General features: G+C 39.3%; 1 protein-coding gene across 5 annotated transcripts in view; it reads right to left on the bottom strand.

Annotated features, from left to right (window-relative positions):
• Positions 1-18,954, bottom strand: part of LOC132398653 (small integral membrane protein 29-like) — a 116,685-nt gene that overhangs the window by 57,658 nt on the left and 40,073 nt on the right. The window contains exon 2 of one of the 5 annotated variants that reach the window (XR_009513735.1): positions 9,460-9,609. The exons of the other annotated variants lie outside the window; for them this stretch is intronic. The gene's annotated coding sequence lies outside the window, so the exon portion shown is untranslated. The remainder of the gene's footprint in view (positions 1-9,459; positions 9,610-18,954) is intronic. 5 annotated transcript variants of the gene reach the window in all.

Here is an 18,954-nt window from a genome sequence, read left to right as displayed (position 1 = left end):
AGACTAGATTAGATTATTGTCATATACGCCATGATGGAATGAAGTTCTTTGTTCATGTAAAGCTGACATGGTAATAATACATTAAAAACAAGCGCAAAACAGAAGGTGGTGCAAAAAATGTTTAAGTGACAACAGCAGAATAACCAAGAGAAGTTATGAGAATAACCCAAAAGGTGTTGAACTGGGAAAGTTAATCCAAATCATGAGCCAATGGAAGATGGTCCATGGTGAATAGATGGATTCAAAGGAATAACCTAGATATTGATTTGACTCCTTTGGAACAACAGGACTATTCATAAACTTCGACAAAATTTGTCTGAACAGTTCAGGAGAACAGGTTCAAAGAAATTCCAGGAGCACAACAGCACAACAATCCATGACAGTTCAGTATGAAGAGCTGCAGCAAGTTTATGACAACTGGATCTTGCTCAGAAGAAACTGACCAGAGAAAGTGACAAGAATTTTGTGAAAGAACTGAGTTTCCCTAAGACTTTTATCATTTACAAATTTTCTGCATGGACTGACTGAATCAAGCACAGATTGTGTTGGATTCCTTATGACAGGACTGCATCGCAATATGGAAGTAGTTGCTAAGCTTTGAAGATTCGACCAGGAATGTCACAAAAGGAATGCAACTATACACTTTCAGCCAGTGCACTGGAGCAAGGGTGTGGCAAGGCAGAGTAAAAGCACTTGTGGCAGAGTAGAAAGTCCTGGAGGCCATCCAAAAAGGGAAAGTCAGAGGAAATGATTTTGTAAGTTCAAAAGAGGCAGCAAAAATAGAAGAAAAGACTGGTATCTACAAGAATCAGACTGAGGGCCAGCATGCAAGATGGTGTGAATGCAGAGGCATTCAGAATGAAAAGTCTGAAGAAACAGCCAGAGCTTACTGTCACTGAGTATGTGGTATCCTAATACTGTACTAAAATATAATTAATTATTGTAACTATCGATAAGACCACAAAACATAGGAGCAGAATTAAGCCATTCAGCCCATTTAGTCTGCTCTGCCATCATGGCTGATTTATTATCCCTCTCAAACCCATTCTCCTGCCTTCTCCCCAGAACTTTTGAAGTCCTTACTAATCAAAATTTACCAACCTCCACTTATATAATTACTTTAAATATTTATATATAAAAAAATAAATCAGCTGGCAGGATGCTCCACGCATCTTGGACAACTTGCCACAGTTCTTCTGCAGACTTTGGCTGTCTCGCTTGCTTCTGCCTCTCCAGTTAGTTCCAAACAGCCTCGATAATGTTGAGATCAGGGCTCCGTGAAGGCCATAATCTGTTGAAGAACTCCTCATTATTCTTTTCACTGAAGATAGTTTTTTAATTACCTTGACCATATGCTTGTGGTCAATGTATTGTCCTGCAGCAGAATTAAGTTGGGACCGATCAAATACCTCCCTGATGATATTGCGTGATGGATGAGAACATGCTTGTACTTTTCACCATTAAGGACTCCATTAATTCTGACCAGATCACCAATTCCATTTGCAGAAATGTAGCCCCAAACCTGCAGCGAACCTCCACTGTGCTTCACTGTTGGTTACAGAGACTTATCCATGTAATGCTCTACTGCTATTTTACAGACAAACTGCTTCCTGCTTGAGCCAAAAAATTAAAATTTTGTCTTATCAGTCCAGAGCACTTGCTGCTATTGGTTAGCACCTCAGTTCTTGTGTTTTCCTGTGCAGGCAAGTCTCTTGGAGGAATGGCTTTTTAATCAGTGACCCTACCAGGAAGACCACTTCTGACAAGGCTTCTCCAGGCTGTAGAGGGGTGTATTGGGTTCCAGTGGTACTGTGAGTTCAGAGCTGATAGCAGTGCTGGAATTCTTCTGATTCAGAAGGACATCAGTTTGATGTATCCCTTGTCTGCTGCACAGTTTCTGTGGCCAAAAACTGCATTTATGGTCCTTAATCTTTGTGCTTCTTCAGAAGAGCTTGGACTTTTTTAAAATTTGAAATGTGGTCTATTATGTAATATGTTACTTTAATGAAATACAAACATTTCTTTGCAATATTTAATTTTTGGCTACCTACTTACCACACCCAAGCTACCCCTGTGACAGGTTTGAAGATTGAATTTTGAACTTTTATAGTCTTAAAAGCTAGCTAATCATCAAACAAGTTTGCTAAATGATTTAGATAGGTACCTTTATGAAAAGTTAACAGTAAATTTATTAACAAATAAATTTGTTTATTTTATTTGTTTATTTACATATATGTCATCATATACAACTCCGAGATTCATTTTCTTGTGGGTATACTGCCTAAATGCCTAAAAGAATGATAATAATAGAATCAAAGGTCTTTGATGACCATCTTGAGCATTCAACCTGTGTGCAAAAGACAACAAACTGTGCAAATATGAAAAGAAAGAAATCATAAATAAATAAGCAATAACTATTGAGAGAATGAGATGAAGAGTCCTTGAAAGTAAGGTCCATAGGTTGTGGGAACAGTTCAATGATGGGTAAGTGAAGTTGAGTGAAGTTATCCCCTTTGGTTCAAGAGCCTGATGGTAGAGGAGAAAAGAGCAAGTTACTGGATGCTGCTTTCATGCAACAAAACTCCATGCAGATGGGTTCAGTGGTGCTTTACCAGCACCATTCGTTATGAGTTTGATTCAGTTTTACAACAGTGGAATAATCAGAAACTTAGATATATTGACCATCATTGAGTAAACCTACACGTAGCATGTGGCAGTAAAGCAGCATCCATCACTAAGGAACCCCACCACCCACACCAAGCTCTCTTCTCACTGCTGCCATTAGGAAGGTGGTACAGCAGCCTCAGAACCGACACCACCAGGTTCAGTAACAGTTAATACCCCCGAATCATCAGGCTTCTGAACCAGAGGGGATAACTTCACTTGCCCCATCACTAAATTGTTTCCACAAGCTATGGACTGATTTTCAAGGACTCTTCAGCCCATGTTCTCAATATTTATTGCTTGCTTGCTTATTTGTTTGTTTGTTTATTTATTTATTTATTTATTTATTTGCAGTTTGTTGTCTTTTGCATACTGATTATCTGCCCTGTTGGTGTGGCCTTTCATTGATTCTATTACAGTTATTGGATTTATTGAGTATGCCCACAAGAAAAAGAACCTTAGGTTTATATATGGTGACATATATGTACTTCCATAATAAATTTACTTTGAACTTTGACAATAGCATTGTAGCTAGGCAGGGAATCATATGTACAAAGTGAGTAGAGCAGGGGGCTAAGCACAAGCCTTGTGGTGCACCTGTGCTGATGCTGTGGAGGAGATGTGGTTCCAATCCAAACTGACTGTGCTCTGCTAGTGAAGAAATTGAAGATCCAGTTGTGTAGGAAGATACTGAGGCCTGGATCTTGGAGCTTAGTGGTGACTTTCGAGTGGATGAAAGTGTTGAATGCTGAGCTGTTGTCAGTGAGGAGCATCCTGACATATGCCCCTTCGTTGTCCTGGTGTTCCTGACATGAGTAAAACGCCAATGAAATAACATCAGCTGTTGACCAGTTGTAACAGTAGGCAAATTGGAACTGATTCGAGTCATTCCTCAGGCAGGAGTTGATGTGCTTCACGACCAACCTCTCAAAGTACTCCATCAAGATGCAAGAGCTACTAGACAATAGTCATTGAGTCATGTTACCACATTTTTCTTAGACACTGGTGTAATTGATTCTATGCTTGGAGAAGGTGGGCACCTCAGACTGATGAAGCGAGAGGTTGAAGATGTCTATAAACACTCGAGCCTGTTGACTAGCACAGGCCTTCAGTATTCAGACAGGTACACCATCTGAGGCAGATGCTTTCAGTGGATTCACTTTCTTTAAGGATGCTCTCGTGTCAGTTTCTGAGACTGAAATCACGGGGTTGTTGGTGGTTTGCGAAGTTACCTCCATTTTTGACATTCAAAGTCAGCGTAAAGTGCATTGAGCTCATCTGGGAGTGAAACCTTGTTGTCACATACATTGCTTGCTTTCTTTTACTTTGCAGGAGAAGAAAGCATTCAAGCCCTCCACTGTTGTCAAGAGTTCTATGGTTCAAGCTTGGTCTGGAACTGTCTCCTTGCATGGAGATCGTCTTGTGCTTTCCTCATTTACCAGTACTACACACCACCGATCTAGCCTTGAGTAGATTGCAGAGCTCTTGACTCATTCCAGTGCAGCTAGTTGGAAAAATCTGAATCATTTTCTGTGGACACATTTGCCCATGCTGGTCATTTCAAGTCCATGACAAAGTAAATTTATTATCAAAGTACATACATGTCACTATATACAATCCTGAGATTTTCTTGTGAAATAGAATAATAATTATAGAATCGAATAATAATTATAATATAATCAATGAATTTAGGTCTTCTGATGGGTCTTTGAACTAAGCAGTCCAATAGCTGCTCTCCTGCCACATGTGATCACCTGTTTGGTGCCTTGCCCTTTAGTCTTTGCCTATATGTAGGCAAAAGGAAGACAGCCAAATGGTCAGATTTCCTGAAATGCAGTCAAGGGATGGGACGGCAGGCATTCTTGATGGTGGTGCAGCATTGGTTGTGTGTGTTGGGTTCTCTGGTGCCTGATTGAAGTACTTGGTAAGGATATGAAAGGCGTTAGGGTAGGCCATTTCTTGTTTGTTAATCATGGCACTTAATACATTGAGTGTTAGCTTGACATCCGCCTTTGGCAGTATGTAAACTGAAGTCGAGATCATGACGGAGAACCCTCTTGGTAAGTAGAGTAATTGCCACTTAATCATTAATTGTTCCAGGTTGGGAGACCATGAGCAAGTCAAGAATGTCACATCCAGACAGCACAATTAATTTATCATGAAGCAGATGCCGTCGCCTCTGCCCTTTCCTGAAGCCACCGTCCAGTCCTTCTGATGGATTGAGGGCCTCTTGGACGGGGGGGGGGGGGGGGAGTGGTGTGGGACTGCGTACGTGTGAACCGTTTATCCTTTGTCCGCTTTCTTTTATTCAACAAGCTGCACTGTAACTCATCCATCCCTTATTCATGCCAGTTCCTTGACTCACCCAAATCCAAACCTCCCATTCACCTAATAATCCTTGAGCCTCAGAACTTGTAAGCTGCCCCTTCTGATGGTCCCCCTGCTGATCCCTGGTCCCTAATAGAGAACCCAATTTTTATTTTGTGACTGTGTATCCACTCACAGACGTATGAACACTTGCATGATCGGTGACTGCTCCAACCACCCCACCCCCAAAACACCATGCCCTACCAACCCACCAGCACCTTAACATTATCACCATCCTTATTCCTAGGTGCTGTCTGGGCCTGTGATCGCTGGCCTTCTTCCCAACCACCTCCCCAACCCACCCAACTTCACACTAATGGCACATGCCCATTCTCAAGTATCAGGAATTTGTCACATTTACAATGGGAGGTGGCTGTAGTTTTGCTTCTGCTGTGAGCTTCAGGAAGCATCAAAATCCTTAGTCCATACTCTTCTAGCAAATAATATTCAGGTTAGTTATCGACTTTCTTTTTAACAATATTATCTCATTGGTTCTTTTGCCCATAACGTGGACCAGTTTAGGTCCCTCTCCAGAAGCTGATATTTTTCTGTGCCTCTCAAACCATTACACAGTGCAGCTGATTGCAAGAACTATGTAAGGAACCAGAGAGACTATGAATCCATTGCTTCATGGCATGCTGGGTTTTCTTACCACTATTAAGTTATAGTGTGTTACTACTTCAGCTATAAAAAAAAAGTTATATTCATCAGTGGGGGGAAAATTACACTATATTTCAGTTACAAATTACTCTTGTAAAATAACACTATAGGATTGGTGTACCCATAATGCTTCACTGCACATTCTTTAAATACAACTAGCACATTGATGTCCTATATTAAAGTAGAATATTTAGTTTTGCTATTGATCTGTAGGCTTTACTTCCAAGATTAATTTGAAAATTAATTCCATGTGCAAAAATATATCATTTGAGCTTGCTAAAAATCAATTTTACTAGGCTTTGAAGTAATTGTTTTTAAACCAGTGCAACATTTCTTTCCACCAATCAACTCAATTTTCAGACTGGTAACCTCAAGAACTTTAATTGTAGTCTGACTAAAGGGTTAGTACATACTGGCCAGGAAATCAGTTTGTTCTGTATGTAAATGAGTCTTTCCAGCCTATTTAGACAGCAACAGATGTCTCCTGGACCTACAAATTGACCTGTGGAGTATCAGTTTTATATTATACTTGGCAGCTGTTTTTCACAATGGAAGATAATAGTCAGGTAAGGAACTTGTTCAATATCTTGGACAGCTCTCTTAGGTTTACCCACTAAAATTCAAAGTACAAGTGGTGGATAGCAACTGGGATAGATAAAACTATCTACTTGATGATAAGTAGAGTTAATTTATATTTATCTAAGATAGGAAAGTTGAGTAATTTGCAGTTTAAGTTGACAATTTGTTCTCCTTTGTCCTTGTGTATCGGAAATTACCTTAAACAGCCTTGAATCTTAACTTATACTTTGCACCCTCTTCCTTGGTTAAAGGTTTGAGCTCTTTCATAATGCAATACTTTACTTATTCTTTAGCCTGAGCAGAATGGACAAACTGAAAAGTATGAATACTAATCCAATAAAACTTTAAATAAATTGTGGTAGATTGTAGAACAAGATTTCAAAAAGTTTATTTAATACTTGATAGATGATGCTCTATTTCTGAATAAAAATAACGGTAAACGAGACAGTTCAAATTGACACCTGGAGTCTTAATGTAAGGTTTTAGATATCTGTCACTCCCCCCACCCTTAAAAATAAAGAAATGTTTATTAGTCTGTAACTAGAATGAAATAAAATGTTTTAATTAATGACATTATAATCAATTGAATGGCCAGTGAGATTAAGTATGTCATGTAACATGCCATTTGATGTAATGTGATGCAGTTTGGGGCTTATTAAACAGAATTTAAAGCATGCAGAGAAGTGTAATGCAGAATTATTTTGAATGAAATAGTATGGTAATAATCACATCTGTTCTAGATTCTCTGATTAATTTCAGATCTAACAGGATCATTTTTAAAAAAGAAGTTATTTGTAGGCGGAAGCATTTCTAAAGGTATTGATGAGAACAATTGAAGGCTGTATTTTAAACAAAGGAACAAACTGAAGAAAGGATCCACAGATTTAATTACAGGCATAAACGTGGGGTTATAGTGTTGCTTATTGCCCAGAAAATATAAGCCACAGACTTCATGAGTAGGGTGCTAAGACAGATCAATAGGAATCGACCTGATGGGAAAGGTGGGATCAGTATTTGGTGTAGTCCTGATGTGAAACATGGGTTTAGACTATTATTTATTGTAGACCTGATGAGCAAGGTGGACGTAGTACTTGGTGATATGTGGGCTAGTTTATAGAAAGTGCTGAAAGGTAGACCATTCATGGCAGAATTCTGTTGGTTCTATATGAAGGTGATATAACAGAGATATTAAGGAGTGATTGGTGACCCTACAATAATTAGGCGTACACTTGGGCACGTCATAATAATGTATTTGCAATGTAAAACACCACTAATGGTGCCCAGATTTATGACAAAGAACAGTAGTTGGCATATTATGCACGTTTATTAAAAATGAAACACTTCCTGTGTTTCTCCAGAGTTTTTCACATCAATTGCAGTTTATGATTGCCATCACAGCTTTCTAAAAATGACAGCAGCATCTGATTTCTAAGATTGTCATTCCCTCTGAACAACACTCAAAAGAATATGTTTAAGATGAGAATATTTCAATTTCTCCTTTAATGAAATGTGTATGTTTTTATTTCACATTCCTTTAAGAATATATTCACACATTATATTTCCTGATTTTCTGACTGTGGGAATTCTTCAGCCTAAAAGATCAGTCTGTTGGAGGTTTTCACTTTTCCAGTACGCCCCAGTACGCCTACAGAATATAGGAATGAAATGGAAAGATATTTTGTGGGGAGTATCTCTTCATCACTGACCATGCCAATTAGATTTCTAGTATAATGAACGATGTTTTGGTGGTAATCAATCCTGAACACTATATTTTGATAGTTATATGCAAGTGTAAATAGCCAACAGATGGTTCTCCTTCTGAATTTTCTTTACCTTGGCTAGTTGTTCAGTTGCTGTCTCCTTTCCACAATATGCCTGATAGGACAAGACAAATGGTGGGGAAGCAAGCTTGGACCTAACTAAAACAGTGTAGGCTGCCAACTTTAGAACTGGAATGTAAATGGTATGTTGGCTTTAATTGCAAGAGGAATTGAATACAAAATGTTTTACTAAAATAATGTATGGCGTGGTGATACTGACTTAGAATAGTGATTGCAGGCTGGTCCCTCAATCTAAAGAATATTCTTTGTGATAAGTGGAATACATTAATAGGATACCTGTTTATTTCTTGGCCCAGGGAATTGTCCTCTGATGACAGATTGAGAAAAATGGGCGTATGCTCAGAAGAATACTTCTAGGTGACTCCATTGTCATAGAGTTTTACAGCAGAGAAATGGAGCCTTCGGCCCATCACACACATGCTGACTTCTTTCCCCATCTGCACTAATCCCATTTGTCTGCAAGAGGTCCTATGCCTTACCTATGTAAGTGTATGCTAAATAACGCAAGTATTGGAACACACAAGTTTCTTAGGGACCTCGGCATGTTAGTATCGGGATGATGTCTCCTCTTTGGGGCATCTAGAACCAGGGTTCGCTATTTCAGAGTGGCCGTTCAAAGCTTAAATGATCATTTCTTCATCCAATAGGGAATCTTTGGATTTATTGATTCAACAGGGCTGTAAAGTCTCTGATGCTGAGGATATTCAAGACACAAAATAAATGGGTTTTTTTAATGTTAAGGGAAAATCAAGAGGTTAAGAGCTAGTACTGGAAAATGGGACTAACATCAAAGACTGGACCTGATGTTATTGAGTGAATGAACAGACAAAGGGTTAATTGGTCTACTGCTTTTAATACTTACTTTCTTAAGTTTTTTAAAAAAATACATACTACTGAAGTTATGAGCAACACCAAACCAACTGCTTCTAATTTTACTCTACCTTGACAAAGAAACTACACTGACCAGTTAGCCACAGTCAGTCAATTCTTTTTTCAATAAGTTTAATTTTTGGCTTAGAAACCCAAGAATTTTAGTCAGACTCCTTTACAATTATTCAAAAATGTTATTGTTTTCAGCAACTGTAATTAAAACTTTAAAATATTTCACAGTCTCAGTTGCAAATACATCTTGTATGAATGACATAACTAAACCATTTGTTTTTCATATTAAAGAGAATGTCAAATTTACATTGCAGACCCAAAAGGCAACAATTAAAAAAAAGTGTTATAAGGTTGGGGCAGGAATGTGACTTGGGAGCAGAGTGACTGAAGAACAATGCACATGCTACAATTAGAAGAGTTTTTTCTATTTAACATTTTTGCAGATACATATCAAGTGACCACCTACCCTGCAAATCTGTAAAGAAGTTCAAGCATCAGGCTACAACATCTGGCAAGTTCTTGTGGATTATAAATTTCTTTTGGAAGTGAAAACCATATCCTGCATCAGGTCTCAGCGGGGTTTAATGCTGTCAGAGTATACCGAGTTTGTTTTGATCTGCGTGCAGTAACACATACAGCATTCAGTACTCACTAATAACATCCCAGTGTCTGGTGTGCACAAATCCAAAGACTTCTAATTAAAGGTTAGCTTTAACCAAATACAGACCCGAAGTACAACACATGCAAGTTATTAACTCTGTTAAGAAACTACAAGTTCTAAGTGTGAAGGGTACTACAGAATACAGAAGCTCTGTAGTATGCATCACCCTGAAGATCAATCGCGCATTTTAAAGTTCCTGAACTTGACAGTGTTGGCACACGCTTTGCATGTTGTAAATGCAAACAAATAGTGTACAAACTTGTGACAGATTTTTAAAATTGTTACTTTTTGAAATACTTTTTTCACTCTTTAATCGATGCATGAATTGGTCGGACACGAATGCTACTGATGAACGCTTTCAAATTTTAATTTCCCTCGTTCCAAAATAATCTCATTCATAACTGCCGCTAATGAGTCCGGGGTGGGGGAAGGGAGCGCTGCAATGTAATTGCTTGCAGAACAACTACATATTTGAAATAGTAAACATCTGAGTCCACGTGACAAAGCGCAAGTTCATGATGAAAACCAGCTCATCTAGTTCCGGATCTTTACTGCACAGAGGCAGTGAAAGTTCCATTGTTTGGTCCTGCTGTTAATTTCACCGAGACTCTCCCACACATTTCCAATAACACCATAAAACAGTTGATGGAGGAGAAGGAGTCGGAAGGCATGAAAGTTTTGCTGGGACCAAATGTTACTACAATATACCGGCTTTTGGGTCCTGTGTGAGCTGTTCCAGGGTGTAGACCAGACAGAATGTTGTTGACAGACTTCAAGTTTATTAATGAGAACATGAGGGGTGAATCACGGCTGAATCAGCAACTTGCTTCTTTTGTATCTCCGGATATTACTATGACTAAGTCTATAGTAACTAACTTGGCAATATTTACAATCCCCTCAGCACTTGTCATCTGAACAAAATGTTCAATAGGATATAGATCATGAAACTGAGATTAAATCAAATCCGCCATTACCCCTCCTGCAATTAATTTACTCGTTTGAAGTATAAAAAATTTTCAAAAAGAAACAAAACGGGTTGATTACAATCTTCCAGCAAGACCTTGATAAACATTTAGTAAAGTTCGTATGGGCATTGCTTTATTTTTCCCATGCTAATTTATTTCTGCTGCCCCCCCCCCACCCCCTTTCCTCTTGCTGGAGTAAATTCCACAAGCCTCTGCTGGCCAGTCCAGGTGGCCTGATTCATTCCTGTGCCTATTTAGGCTATTCTGCTATCAATAAACTCATCAATGAGTTCAAAGTTGTCCTCGGTAACACAAGCAACTGCAAGTGTTGTAACCTGGAGCAAAACAAAGAATGCAAGAGGAACTCAGGAATTATGCAGCGTCGGTGAAAGCAAAGGGATGGCTGACATTTAGGATGAGGAGTCATGATGACCGCCCACCCGGAGTGGCACAGCAGCATAGTGGTTAGCACAATGCTTTACAGTGCAGGTGAACTGGGTTCAATTCCTGTCGCTGCCTGTAGGGAGTTTGTACGTTCTCCCCGTGACCGCGTGGGGTCCTTCCGGGTACTCTGGTTTCCTCCCACAGTCCAAAGACATACCAGTTAGTAAACTGTCCTGTGATTAAATTAGGATTGAATCAGGGGGGGATTGAATCAGGGGGATTTGCTGGGGGGTATCTCAATAAATACATCTGCCTCTGAAGATGCTGCCTGATCCACTGAGTTCCTCCAGCAGTTTATTTTGGCTTTTTCATAGCCTCAGAACCTAGTGCCATTACATGGAGAACTCTCACAAAGTTGTGGTTGAAATCAGGACAGATGGACAATGACCCTCATATTTCTGAGTTTACAATACTGATGGTGATAATTTCAATAATAAATGTAAAAAGTGTTCCATCACTCCATTGGATAAAACAAGTGAACCTTAATCAAGAAATTATGAAGCACAGTTTCTGTGGCAGGATAACTGCAGGAAGAATACGACTATTCTCAAAATTTCTTTAACTTGTTCAAGTGAACTCGATCTATGAAAATGCAAAGTCCAACAAAAGATATGCAAATTAAAATAAATAAAATAAAGCACATCAGTGCAAATTTTAAGGAGAAAATTAGGTCACATTTGCAATCTTAACTTGTACCTATAGGGCTTCTTTTCATAGAAATTATAAAAGGGGTGTAATAGAAATTACTGTTGGAGTAATTCAAAAACTAACCACGCTATTCATGATGTTAAAGATAGATGCCATGTATTTTGTCCCTCATGGCATTAAGTTTCCTTCACACTTGGGGCTAATATTACCTGTCAGATTATAAATGCAAGGTGTTGTTTATTTAGTGATGTATGTAAACATAACCCCCCCCCACCTAAAGAGATCAAGAGATTCTGCAAATGCTGGAGATCTCCAGCAATATATACAAAATGCTGGAGGAACTCAGCAAGTTGTCAACTGTTCATTTCCCTCCACAGATTCTGCCCAAGCTGCTGAGTTCCTCCAGCATTTCGGAGTGGCTTGGCTGAAAAAGAGCAGCTGGGAACATAGTTAGGTTAGGGAAGGCGGTCAAAGGGAGATTTATGAAAGTACATATAATAGGTGGAAGAGATTGGGAAGCACGTATTAGAATGCTGAGGGTTTTAATCATTGTAAGTTTGCATTTCAATGATCTGAGAAGACTGTACAGTAATCTAAACCTGGGATACTAGAGTATTAACCGAGGCAATGCAATGCAAGAAGACTGTTGCAGTGAAACACGACCATGTTATGATTTGTAGACAAGGGTGAGAATTTTGAAGTAAACATAAATAGAGGAATAAGAGGCTGTAGAGGTTAGGGAATGTTGGGTTCTAGACGAATAGGGTGCAAAAAATGTAATTCTGGATGAATTTAGCACACACATGACATACCAGGTAGCCAATGCATGCATTCAGCCTGGTAGAAGTGTGGATCAAATCTTAGATCTGAGAACATAGATTGGTGACAGGCTGCTCTTTCTTTCTTCATTCTTCCAAAGAAGAGAACACTGCATTCTGGAGAATACATTCTCATGCGGTGGCAGTCCTTAGGTGCTTCACTTAAACAGCAATTATTTGTACAAGAGACTGTGTTAAATTTTTGAAGGCTGCTCAAACAAGAGGAAGATCTCACAGCCAAACCTAATGATCCATTATTTATAGCCAGGGGTGAAGCTAAGATATTCAATGTAAGTTCCCATAAGGTTCTATCAATCTTTCTGGCAAGACCATTCCCTCTTCTGTTGTCTGTTGATGTCACCTCTGTGTCATCAAACTGGCTGATCAGTAGAATGCATCAAAGAAGTCTTAAAGAGATTTTTCCAGTAAGTTTCTAAATATTATACATACTGGAATGTAAGATTAAGGCAGAAGTTGAAATCAAAATCAAATATTTAATTAAAAATAAAATCTCATATTTTGAAGTACAAGAAATTTATAGTTGATGAATACTAACTGGATTTTTAAGGTTGACAAGGGGAAATTAAAATCTCACTGGTACTCAAGGAATTTTCTACACAGCAGAATTTGTTTAATTTTCTTGTCAATTCTAACAGCTTCACTTTATTGCAGCATAGAAAGATGCAAACAGTTTAATGTAAGGAGGAGAAGTGAATGAATTACAAAAATACAAATATTTTATTTTAAGTTGTGAATGCAAGAGATGACAGTGAAGTTGTCAGCTTAATGCCGTGACAAAAGCAATAATGATAACTCCACTAACATTATGAACAAAATCCGGGCAAATACTCTCATCCGATGCCACAATTCACATCCTGAGGACCATGGGACAGCAGTAAAAATCATAAAACTACATTTGGTTTCTCCCTCCCATTTCCTAACCAAAAGTAATTTTAGTGTTCAATTTCTGTCTCGACTAAGGTCAGGAACAGTATAAACCAAACTTTGAACTTGGAACATTCTTGATCTAGGAGACTCAATATTATAGAAACGTTTAGCTATCAAGGAAGGACCAGTCAGTTTTTGTTTGGACAGGATGCCAAATCAAAAAGATTACAAATCAAGATAAATGAATTTTAAAGAATGCAAAAGTGGTCACTATCATTAGTTAAAATGCAGAAGTCCATATTGCTTAAATAAGAAAAAGCTGAGTGAAAATATAATGCAGACTGCCCGTTTGCATGCTTGATGCCAAAAATGTTGTGCATCATTTCCTGTAAGATCACTCATCCTTCCTTTGTTGGAAACGGAAGCTGCTCCCCCAAACTTTTAGTTTGTCAAAGAGAGGATGTGATAGCAATATAAATGAAATATGTACTTTATACTTTCAGAAACTAACTACTCCAACACTCACTTAACAATTTGTATGCTTTAAATATTTCCATGTAAACCCAGTTTAGCTAAGTATGTTTAAATCTGCAATGTTGCTTTTTTAAAAAAAACATAATGAATTGCAATTATGAGACATTTTCCTGAGAGCCCATTCTATAGAATAAAAGGGGGACTAAATCAAAGTAAAATGACTCATAGAACAGCAAATTTAAACCAGATGGCCACAAATATTAGCTAACAAAATCAGATAATTCAAAGGTCACCATAGGTTTTAACTAAATGAAGACACCCATCACAGAGTTACTGAAAAAATATATCTGAGCTTTAATCATGAAGTGAGAGGAAAGCCAGAAGAAACAAGTATGAATGATATGCATTTATAAAATTTTATGTGATTGTCATTAAAATCTGCACAAAACACATAATTTATAATCTTTTTATGTTTCACCACCAGACAGCTCAATACAGATTTCACTGTGGCAGACTTTATTACTCAGGTAAACAGGATTTCTCTTTATTGCACAGGGAAAAGGATTAGGAGTGTTTTACTCCAATTGCTTGCTACTCAAATATTTCTCGAGTAGCCCACAGCTTCCCATTGAGGAGCTCCGCTGATTATAAACTTGTTTGGTACAGAAATGCCAAATCAGAGTTCTGCGGCCGTGCCAACCTTAACCTTACTTTAAGCCAGAATAGCAGTGGAAATCTCTCATTTACCTTAAAAGGTCGGCCCTCAAAAAATTGTTTAAAAGTTTCCTCCCTCTGGAAGAAGAATAGCTGTTCTTGTGGTTCAACATGTTTATTTTCAAGTAGATATTGAACCACAAAAACTAAAATTTAAGTATGGATCAACAATGTATCTATTATAATTACCTAATTAACCATCCCAAGTGACCAATGCAATTAATTCTCTCAAAAAAATTAAGAACAATACTACTCGCAACAAGAATAAAATGTAGAAAAATGTATTTCCAAAGACCAAAATGCAGATGTGTATAAAGTATACAAACTGTGACTAATGGGATACATTTGAGAATGTGTTTCTAGCTTAGAAATGAAATACTACAGCGAATGTGTCAAAGGTGAAGGTTAGAAATCTTCCTTCTTTTTAAAAATACCTCTGGCTGTTAAAAATGAGGTTCCGTCTTCCTCTCATTACCTCACACAATCAGCATTTAGGAATATTACACCACTTTCCCCATTCACAACTGTTAGCGAGTTAACTAGGATTTGAGTGAGGGCCAGTTTGTGTGATTCCAAACTATTTTCCCTCCCAACTCCATGGAAATGACTACATTCAGTTCCCTCTCAAAAAGACGCTTTTGAAACTCACTGAGCATAATGGGATGGATTCACTCAACCTAGCGACACTTCCACACGGGCTTACGATATGGTAGCATACCACCTTGATTTAACTTGATCCATGGCATGCAAACCCAGTTTTCTCTTCCATTAAACCTCCCTCCCATCCTATGCCTTGAAGCTTGTGGACAGCTCCATTAGCCTCAGCAACTCTCTAGTAATGTCTTCATCTGAGATCCACTGTTAATATAGGTGAGCTCTTCAATCACAACAAAACCTAATTCAAACCAGATGTTATCCAGTGACCTCTATGTTAAGAACCTTAAGTTAGAGACACTGAAGTCAAATTTAGTGTTTGTTCTGCCCTGAGGTTTAGATCTGTTAACTCAGCACAGACTAAAGAACTTGGTACATTGCTAAGTGCTACACACCCAGTGCACTTAAAAACCATTATGTCCTGCACCAAATGAAAGACTTTGATTAACAAGGTCATCCCAACTTGTTACATTTTGTTTTAATAGCGCAAAGAGAGCGGATTGAGGACAGAGAGTGGCAGACAAGTTGATATGTGTTTTGAACACAAAGTACACTGCAGATGCTGTGGTTAAATCAACACGTACAAACACGCTGGAGGAACTCAGCAGGTTGGGCAGCATCTGTGGAAATGAACAGTCAACGTTTCAGGCTGAGCCCCTTCGTCAGGACTGATGTGTTTTGAGTTGCAACTTGTGAATCACTCCAGGAACAAGAAGTAATTTAGTGCGGTTCACAGAAAATTTCCTCAAATTAAATTCACAAAAGTCATTGTCACCAAGCAACAGTAATGCAGATGAATACAATTAATTTTCCAAATAATAGTCTTCTTCAACAACGTGAGGAAGTCTGCAGATGCTGGAAGTCCAAAGCATCACACACAAAATGCTGAAGGAACTCAGCAGGCGAGGCAGCATGAATGGAAAAGAATAAACAGTCAACATCCCGGCCTGAAATGTCGACTGCTTATTTTTCCATAGAGGTCCATGCCTGACCTCTCCAGCATTTTATGCATTGCTGAAGTAGTTTTCTTAATTCAAAACTAATAATTCTCAAAAGCTCAAACACAAGAAAACCTGCAGACGCTGGAAATCCAAGGCAACACACATAAAATGCTGGAAGAATTCAGCAGGCCAGGCAGCATCTATGGGAAGGAATAAACAGTTGATGCTCCGGGCAGAGACCCTTCATCAGCTTCTTAAAAGTTGCAATTTAAGCTACGGTTCACACAATCTTGGTAAAAAAAAAATTACATCTACTTATAACAACATCTCCAAAAACAGCCCTGTAAAATCAATGAAAGAGAATTCCAAACCGAGGCAGGGAAACTATTTTCAATATTCATTCAGAGGACACGGACATTCTGGCAAGATCACTATTTAATGCTTACCTCCAATTGTTTTGAGATGGCTGGGAGATACCTTTTTGAACTACTCACTGCTACTCCTATGATGAAGGCTGATTACTAACTACAGGAGCAGGAAATTGGAGGTCCATAAGCCAGACCTCATGAAGGGTTCAAAGGTGGAGAGAGGTGGCAACTTTACGTAAATTCCTCAGCATTATCATTTCAGAGTACCTGTCCTGGGTGCAGCACGCAATTGACATTACAAAGAAGGCATAACAATGCCTCAGGTAGGAGGTGGCAGAGGCAGTGTGGGGGGTAGCCTCCTGCCCTCTAGTGTTCACTCTGTGCTACTCTCCAATGTTTGCTTTGTGCTGCTCTCCAGTGTTCACTCATTAGAAGAGCAAGCTGAACCAAGACAACTTACCATCAATCTATACTCAGAGACTTTCATGCCACTGAGAGACTTGGGCTATATATTTTCTTTCTTTGTGACTACACATTTTTCTACAGTTGTAACCATAGGTGCTATGTGCAGTTCATAATGTGTTTTGCACCTTGGCCTAGGAGGAACACTGCTCTATTTGGGTATATAGTCTGTGAGCCAGGACCCCAAATTTGGGCCACCGGTACCATCTGGAGGGGATAATTCTTATAGTAATTTTTGGCAAGGTATACACCTCTAGTGCTAGAAAATATGTGATTACATTGCATCGTAGCTTCTCTATGGCAAAGGCAGCCCCCAAGGACATTGCCTCCAACCTGATGAAGGCATATGAGATTGGTGAGCAATGCTATGCAACCTTCAAGGATGAAAGACTAGAGCAAGACCCACCAGCAAAGAAATTCCATGACCCAATGAAAACCAACAAGCCGAAAACATTCAGTGATCTGTGTAAGAAGAGAGAAGTGAAATCCAGCGGGAGGGTGATCATCTTGAAAGCAGACAGGTCTTCGTTTGGATGCACCATTGTGATGGCACAAGGGCGCAGTCTACGTACGGAGGATATCCTTTCTCATCCCCTCGGACCATTGCCCTGGGCCCTGTCCACACCAGAAGGACTGCTGAGAAAGACAAACAAAACTACTTTAGCCACAACCTTGCAGAAAAATGTAGCAATGGAAGAGAAACTCCCAGGAAACTCTGCTACAGTGGTTGATGGAATGAACTTGGTCCAAAGAGTGAAAGGTGGTCAAGTTACTTTCAGAGATGTTGCCACAATAATTCTGGGTATGGCTCTGAGGGAAGGCAGTCAGAGTAGCAGAACAGATGTTGTGTTTGACACATACAAGGAGAACTCTGTCAAGAATAGTGAAAGATCTCTATGGGTGAAGAGACTGGTCATGAGTTGCAAAGTATCACAGGCACACAGATGGTGAGGCAGTGGAGGAGCTTCCTGACCAAAGTCAGTAACAAAAATAGTCTCATTAGCTTCATAGTCCATGAACGGAAGAAAGGTGGAGTACAGAGAAGATTCTGTATGCAACTGTGAATGACAAATGTTACAGAATCACATCTCAAGACAGTGAGGAGGTGTCAGCTCTTCAGTATCAACAAGAAGAAGCAGATGGCCACCTACTTTTCCATGCTGCCCATGCCACAAGAGAGGGATACCAATCTGTAGTGATCTGCTCAGAAGACGTAGATGTCTTTATCATGTCTTTAGCATTTTGAAGCAAGATTGAGGCCCCATTGTTCCAGAAGTATGACACTAGAACCCGTACAAGGCTTGCAGACATCAGGAAAGTTGCTGCCACTGTTGGCATAAGAGGTCTGTAGGGCTCTCATCGGGTTGCACGCATATACAGGATGTGACACTATAAGCACTTCTGCAGGTAAAGGGAAGACAAGTGCCCTAAAACTTTTGACCAGCAACAGGGAAACTCAGGACACATTCTTAGAGTTGGGTCTGGAATGGGACCTCTCCCCAGAACTGATGGACAAACTGGAGGCATTTAAATGTCTCCTGTATGCTCCAAAAGCATCGACCACCAAGGTCAATGAGCTCAGGTATCACCTTTTCTGTGCCAAAAAAGGTGAAATCAAAAGTCATCAACTCCCACCATGTGAGGACTGCTTAACAAAACGTGCACAGCAAGCCAACTACCAGGCTGGTAAGTGGAGAAGGACCCACAAGTGCCAAGCCCTGTTGGCAGAGGATGGAAGTTGGAGAGAGAAGAGGAAGCTGAACAGTTGGTGGTGAACTGGATAAAGCTACCACTGATGCAATGCCATCACATATTTTCTAACTCTAGAGATGTACCTTGCCAAAAATCACTATGAGCATTATTCCCCTCAGATGGTACTGACCAACCCTACTGGCTCACAGACTAATAATCGTACATGCTTTAC

Source organism: Hypanus sabinus, chromosome 8 (genome assembly GCF_030144855.1).
Source record: "Hypanus sabinus isolate sHypSab1 chromosome 8, sHypSab1.hap1, whole genome shotgun sequence".
In the NCBI taxonomy this organism is placed as follows: Eukaryota; Metazoa; Chordata; class Chondrichthyes; order Myliobatiformes; family Dasyatidae; genus Hypanus; species Hypanus sabinus.
Note: the sequence above shows the minus strand (reverse complement) of the source record. Positions and strands in the feature narration are given on the sequence as shown.